General features: G+C 42.9%; 1 pseudogene; it reads left to right on the forward strand.

The window, feature by feature from the left end:
• Positions 1-469: 469 nt before the first annotated feature.
• Positions 470-838, forward strand: LOC116739204 (annotated as a pseudogene).
• The last annotated feature ends 7,197 nt before the right edge of the window (positions 839-8,035 follow it).

Below are 8,035 nucleotides of genomic sequence, written 5' to 3' on the forward strand. Positions count from 1 at the left end.
GTGTTCTTGGGAGGCGTTTGAAGTCAGCAGGAGCCCTGCTGATAGAGCTGCTGAGTGCAGCGTCGTATCGACATAATTTCATGATGTGTTTGCATCGAGGGCTCTGGTGCCCTTTCTGAGTGAGGTAAGCACTTTTGGAGCCAGTGTTGACAAAGTTATCTGCTTGTTATCCACTTTGTAGGAGGCTTTCTCTTCTCCTGTTTCCCAGATTTTTTTCCCTCTTAGTTTCTCCACCAGTGATACCTTCTGATGTGCATTATTGGTGCTTATTGTTCAACGGTTTAAAAGTTGAAATGTAGCCAGAGATTTTCTTTCCATACACCATTAATGATGTAAACCAGAGAGCTTCCTGCAAAGATAGGAAGTATTCTTTACTAAAATGCTGGTGTTTTTTCGTTTCATTAAACTAGTTTATTTATTTCATTCATCTAGGGACACTCTAGATTTCTGCGGCACCCAGGAGTTGGGGATGTCCTACAGACCCATCGCCCCCGCCCCCAGCAGCACCCCTGGGCCCGGCACCCCGGTCCCTACAGCCGGAAGTGTCCCATCGCCGGCTCGACGCCAGAGCCGCTGCCCCTTTCAGACTACTGTTTAATGACTGTGGACCACCCTCCATGGGCTACGTGCAGGCCGTGAAACCACCTGGTGCCCAGGGCTCCCGGAGCACTTACACCGACCTGCTGTCGGTCATAGAGGAGATGGGCAAAGAGATCCCGCCCATCCGACCTACGCTGGCAGCAAGAGTGCCGTGGAGCACCTGAAGAGAGGCACCATCCACGCCTGGGCCCTAGTCAGAGAGCGCCTGGCAGAGACAGAGCGGAATGCCCGCACATAACAGGACTCGACTCTGCCCCAGCATCTGGACCTTTCCGGGCCACTACAGAGCACCTGCTTCTCCCTGGCCTTCGCCCGAGTTGCACTTCCCATCCTGGGCTTCCTGTCCTGTGTCCTTTGGTGGGTGGCCTCCAGGAACCAGTGGGTGACTCTCACTCCAGTCGGCAGCACTAACTGGAAACCCCCAAAGGAGTTAGCAGCGAGGTCACTGTGAATCCCACCCGTGACCTGTCAACAGTGTTGATCCAACTGGAGCTTCCTCCTTTCTGGGGCCCACAGCACTCAGCACTTACCCAGGACTTCTCACCACTTTTCCCAGACCCCTTCTCCCCAGCAGGGCCTCCCTCAGAAGGCCTGTCGCCTCCCAGCCCTGCCTCCTGGGCCATGGCGACTCTTTTCTCAGTGAGTCTCTTGCTAAATATGCCCTTTTTGTATAAGTAAAAGATAATTTGGAAAAAAAAAATTGATATTCATTAAATAAAAATAATATAGTTTTCCCTACATTTATTTGAAGAACTGCTCCTTTGATTAAAATCCTGAAAATCTGTAACCATAGTGGGGGAAACAGTTTCACTTTGACAGCAGTAATTGCACTGGCCTGAGAGTGATTCCTGTCCCACTACTAGAGGCTGATTCTGTCCCAGAAACACTGGACTCAGTGGAGGAATCACTGCTTTGCTTTGCCACGTGAGAGAGAGGTGTCTTTCCTCCAGCCTGTATCTTTCTGATAGCAGATCTAGTTTTGTGGGCGCCCGTGAAGTCAGAATCCCAGTTCTACCACAGTTCCCGTGTCCCTATGGGCAAGTTTCAAATTGCTCTGGGCCTTGGCTTTTTCTGTCTGTAGAAGGTTAGTTCCTTTGTCTCCAGCTGAGATGAGGATTGGGTGAGAATATGAATGGAGAAGGTCTGGCACAGTTGCCAGCCCTCTGGTGGCACTCCATCCAAGTCAGTTTCCTTTTCCCTCTGGGGAACAGTCCCCATGACTATGCTTGAGGACATTAAGAAGCAGCCTCCACCAGGGAAGCTCCCTCCACCCTGGACCCACCCAGCAGGTGCACTCAGAGGCTGTTTCATTATCTACCACAGAGTTTGAAATTCTATACTGGTGGTCTGTCCTTTGGTTGATGGGCCAAGATGACGTCACAGTTCAGCAATAGCCATTTCTTCTCCCTGGGGCATGACTAAACTTCAGTGTTCCACTGAGGTCAGGCATGGCCACGTTAGCAGGTTTGGCCAATGACATGGGAAGGAAAACCATGACACTGTCACTTCCGGACAGAGCCTGGTGAGCCAGTCTGTGCTTTGCCACACTCTTTCCCTCTGCCACACTCGCGGGTCAGATTCCGGTTGCTGCCAGCTGGGGTCCCCTCTGCAGTTCACCTCAATCAGCAGGTTTTCCTTTCCCCACTGAATCACACTGGACTTCCGGTGTGAGTGTGGTTATAATCCTTCATGGCTGTAAACCCCTGAGTTTAGGGGGTTGTTTGTCAGTGCGATATAACCGAGGTGTCCTGACTGATGCAGACGATAATGATGGTTATGAGGTCTTTAAGATATTGCATTAAAATTCAAGTTGTCTTGGAAAGAGTAGCAATTTCAGCCTTTACCACCTGAAATCTTAGAGTGGGAGGGGATGAAAAGATCCAGGGAACAGCAATTGGTGTGACTGTGACACAGAGAAAAAAGTAAAGGATAGAATGCTGAAAGGAACTAGGAGAAGCTGTCAAAAACAGACTCTGCACACTTCTTCCAGTGGCCCTTTGCCAACACTGCCTGGGACCCGGAAGGGCAGAGGCTGCAGTGAGCACCTGAAGCAGAGAGCTCTAATAGGGACCAGGAAGCATGGATTTCAAAAAGCCTCTGGAGGTGCTAAGTAAATAGGTCGTGTGTTTAACTTTTAGTTTCAATAAAAACCAGGTCTTAGTCCAGTGGTTCTCAAACATGAGAATCGTCATCACCGGGAAGGGTTGGTAAAACACAGGTGTCTGGGTATCAACTCCAGAGTTTCCAGTTCAGGAGGTCTGAGGTGGGGCTCAATAATTTACATTTCTAACAAGTTCTCAGGTGATATTGATGCTGCTGCTCCAGGGACCAGCCTTTGAGAATCACTGTCTTAGTCCTACAAGCGAAATTAGGGATTCCCTCCTAGAAGTGAGAAAGGGAGACAGCTGAGAGCGAGTGGCCACCTTGCTCAGCACAAGCTTGTTCTCCAGGTGACTCCTGGATGAGTTGGCCCAGGCCAGCCCCCTGTGCTTCCTGCCCAGGATGCTACAGAGGGCGTTCCCAATTGTCTCTCCACATTGTTTGAGGATATGTCTAAGTATCACCTTCAGAAGTGTAATGAAAGGGAGGAATAGGTGACTGGCTCAAGCTTAGGAATTTTAAGCACAATAATTCAAACAGAGAGCTGAGAAAGAGGGAGTGTTTTCTTCAATTCATGGGCCACAAGACCTGTGGAGTCTCCGAAAGAGGAGGGCTTGACAAGCCATATTTTTATGGAGCCCCGTGGGTGTTAGGAATACTGAATACCGAGAAATATGTGTAAACAGAGAAGATATTAAATGAATTCTACATTCCGGAAGGGTAAAAATGCCATAAAACATTCTCTCTCAGTTCATCAAAAAAAAAGAAATCACAGAATTTTTGAAAATATTTAGGTAGCTTACGTGGCCCTTGCAGGATTGCAGTTTTTCCCACTTGTGGTTTGGGGACCAGAAAGGAAAAGTAATCCAAGCTCTCACATAATCATTAAGAGACACATGGAAACAGGAAATGAACTATCTATTAAAAAATAAAGAACTATGTTAAAATAATTTTAAAATTGCAAAGCTAATTCATAGTTTCACAAGACAAATGAACTTTGGAATATACTCTATGCAGTGATCTAAAAACTTGCACAGCTTCTTTAAAAAAGGATGGAATAACTAAATATATATATATAGTGACTAAGCATATTTATTCTTGTAGGAAGGACAAGACTATGCCAGATAAGGAAAGTTCTTTTAAACTGAATCTAATTATCTTGAAAGGTGAAGGATAGTTTTGCCTCCCTTCTTCAAATGGTAACTTCCATTTTTATGTCTCCTCTGAGTCCCACGGTGTTTTGCCAGCATTAGATTTCTGTAAACCTAAGAGAATTGACAATGTGATTGCATCCTCCATGTAAATAAAATGCAAAGAGGACTTCTATGTAAATAAAATGAGAAAATACTCTGCTTGGAAAAATAGCATAAACTCTTGCAGGAAGGAGTCTTCCACTGCTCTCAGTAAAGGCCTAAAGTAATTCTCCACATAGCTTTGTTGTATTAGCAACTCATGGTCATGAGTTGATGATGAGCACCTCAGAGTAATAGACCAATCGTGGGATGATATTCATTAAAACTTGTGTCTCCTAGATAGAGGAAAACATCCAAGTGTGCTAGGGTAGAGCAAGCTAATGAATCCAGGGAGGAATCCCCCAGTGTTTGCGGTACCCACTTTCCAGGAGGTTAGATGCAACTCTCACTGAAACTTTCCCTGTTCTTTTAAGGATGAAATTGAAATTTCATAAATCTCCATGGCTTACAGAAGTGAAAAAACAGGACCAAAAATCAGTTTTCTAGGGTTCTAGTTTCATTAGTTAGGATTATGCAAGTTTGCATTATGGCTTTTGTGACCTTAGGCCCTTTGACCTTCAAGGGCTACATCATCTATGAAAAAATGATTAAAAATGATATTTTATAACTGTGTTGGTATAAGACAAAAATACTAACGGACTCATTATTGAATATTTATTTTTATCATATTCATTTTTTTCTTCTGATTTTAAAGTAAAATGAAAATAAGTTTGTGGACTCCTGAAAGTGCTGTGGGCCCTAGGTATAGTACATGCTCTGCCTAATCAGGTCCACTCCCAGACTGTGTTTGGCTGCAAATTAAAATTAAAAAACACACAACAACAACAAAAATCTTCACTAACATCTGGCTTATTAGCGCATAGTCTTCACGTAGGATAATGAGAGCTACGTGAAGCAGAACCCCAGCCAACTCACAGATACATCCATGAGCCCAGGCATACCTGGCCAATATCAGCAAAATCCCATTGACACAAGAGAAATTGTTGCTATTTTATGCCACTAAGTTTGGGGTAATTTGTTATGCGGCAATAGTTAACTGACATATAATGCTTTAGCAGCTATTACATTGAGTTGGGATTTTTTTTTCCCCATAATGCAATGTAACGCCACTGAAGGTTTTAAAAGGGGAGTGCCTGCTCTGATTTACTTTTGACAAAGTTCACTCGGCCTGTGGAGAAGAGATTGGAGGGAATCTAGAGTGGAGGACAGGAAACCAGTAGGTGGCTACTGCAATAATCCAGATGTGGAACAATGACATGATGGTGGTTAGGCCTGGGGGGAGGGGTGGAAATGGAGATGCAGAGAAATGGATGGGAATGCATAATATACATATTCAAATTCTATTCTAGGTCCTGTGGAGTATGTGAAAAGGCACAAGGAATTATAAGACCATGCTGTGCCTTAATTGAAAGGATGAGAGGTAGATTGTTTCTGAAGCGAGGAATGCTGAGTTAATTAGTGGCTTTTCTGATCCCACCCAGAAAATCCTGCTAAATGTTCCTAAACTCACTGAGGGCCAGATTCAACTTTTGAAATCTGTTTGTGGGAATCAAAGATAATGGCAGAAGCAGATGGCTGTGAAGGATGCTATGGTGTAACATTTTGTGGGTTATATTTTAACAGGATGGTAACTGAGCTTTCTGAGCTTGTCTGGTCTATTGCCCTCCTCAAAATTCTCCATCCATCTCTCTGTCTTCTCTCCATTTCTATAATTTGCAACAATTTGATTTTCTCTTGAGGAAATCTACATTCAGAAAAGTGAGAGATCGTGAAGGGGCTGCTTGTTTATCGTTAGTTCAACCAAAGAAATGCTCCAACGTAACCACACCCTGATTTCACTTTGGGGTATCACGCAATTACAACATGCCATTTCTTTATGAAATTCAAAGAAACATCTCACAAATGGATTCTTAATTCATTTCCTAGAGGCATGCAGTGTTTGCTGTGGTTATCAACAGTTTTCTTGTTCTGAGGAGTGAACTGAGGTATAGCAATAAAGCAGCTTCCTAAACACATTTGAGGCAAAATTGAAAAAAGCTTTCAAACCTCTTCAAACCACTCTCCCCACCCCAGATCATGCAAATATGGAAGGAATATACATTTTAAATCTACAAGCTTTTCAATAAATGGGAAAATATTGATCTTTCCTGGGTGATTTCTCTTTCCTTGTCCATTAACATTGATATGAAATATTAAAAATAAAGCCAAAAACTGCATTTCATTTGTACTGGAATCATTTGAACAAAATGATTTCCTTGCAAAAGTTTTCTTATATTGGACATTATTCATTCATTGTTAAAAGAAAATTAAACTGTCCAGAATAGTATGTAAGAGGGAAATCTAAGTATGGTTGAGGCAGAAAAATAAAGTTTCTGAAGAAAACCAGTGACATTCTCTTAACAATAAATATAATGTAATGTTATTTCTAGTTTTATTATATTTATATTTTGGTATGTCTTGAACTTGTCTTTATATTCAGAATTATTTATATTTCAGTATAATGTTAATGTTAGTTTGAGATTATTTGAATGATATTTACATTCATCTGTTGATACAAATGGGAATAGATGTATTTATTTTGAGTGAGGCCTGAAAAATTGGCCAACTCATTTCTGCTTTTTTTTTCTCACAGTTTTAGTCTTGAAACTTTCATGTGTTTTGGCATCATTCAACTCTCCACTGTGCTTTTTTCCTTATTAAGAAACTTATCCCTTAATTAGCTTGCTGTCCCTTCATTTGAAACTCGGTCTATTTGATAACTCTTTGTTGCTTCTAGAACGGTTGGTGCAGGCTTGTGTGGGCTTCCATAACACAAAAGCCAGATGGACTTTTTAAAACAGACAAATTTAGTCTTGAATAGAGAACTGTGAAAATTAAAAAAAAAAAAGAGAGACATGAAAAGAACCACAAAACAAAACAAAACAAAAAAAATCTTGGTACTGATAAAAACCAGTGAGAAATCACAGATTCTCAAATTAGGGGAAAAGCAAAACTTTTCCCATCTCCTTCCCCTCCTCCTCAGCCTCTACTTTTTAATTTGTTTTGGGCTCAGGCATTGAAAAGTTCTGTTCCCAATTAGAAGTGGATCACATTTGGGTCTGAGAGGGAGTCAGCTGCCTCATGATATGAGTAGAAGACAGAAGGCTGTAGATAGATTCAGAGTCCCTTTGATAACCAACACCACTCTCTCTGTGTGCTAATTTGCAGAACGGGGAAAATATTGGCATGTTGCCTTCAGAATCCCTTAGAAGAAAAGCATTAGAAATAAGAAAACATTAAAATTCTGTCCAAAGTGTTTATCTTATGGAACAAATTTATTGGGGCGTCTCAACATGTTCTGGGTATACAAATGAAACCATTTTATACGTATCCAATAACAGCCCCTTCAACTAGGCTATGTTGACCCACCTTTCCTGCTGGGAAGTAATTCCCTTAACAGCAACTTGGCCAGCTCCTCTAACTTCCCTGTCCCTTTTGGTTATGAGAACAGTCCATTTTGTTATTTAAGACTCAGTGCTATTTATTTTGATACTTGAGTCTCAAATCAGACTCAAATCTTGTATCCCACCCCCCCAACCCTCCCCCCCCCCCACACACTGTTGTGTCTTCCACTCGATGGCTTGGAAGTTGGCAGTCTGCTCTTCATGTACTTGCCTCCTGCCTCCTCTCCTTGAACTCCTTTCTTTAGACACCAGAAGCCTCCATCGTGGCATGGTCAGCAGGGAAGGAGCAGATGGACTGGAGCGTGTGGTACAGGAAGGGGTCCTGGTCTAGTCCTCCTTCAGTCTGGTCCTTTCTGATCTTGGTGCTCTCAGTTCATGTGTCAGCCTGCATGCAGGAGGTGTATGTGTGAATGTGTGTGTGTGTGTGTTCATGTGTGTTCAGCTTCTCCCTGGCCCCTTCTATCACTGAGAACTCCTCCTTCCACCCAGAAGGCAGTTTTATCTTGGGCTTGAGCATTAATAAACATCTCCAACCCCTTGTTTGTGTCGGGCTTCTCATCGCTTGGTCCGGTGGTTATCTTGAATGGCTCCGTGGCCCCTGTCCTTCTAATTTCCATGTTGTTTCACATGGAACTGTGA

The sequence above is a fragment of the Phocoena sinus genome, chromosome 14 (genome assembly GCF_008692025.1).
Source record: "Phocoena sinus isolate mPhoSin1 chromosome 14, mPhoSin1.pri, whole genome shotgun sequence".
Taxonomy (NCBI): domain Eukaryota; kingdom Metazoa; phylum Chordata; class Mammalia; order Artiodactyla; family Phocoenidae; genus Phocoena; species Phocoena sinus.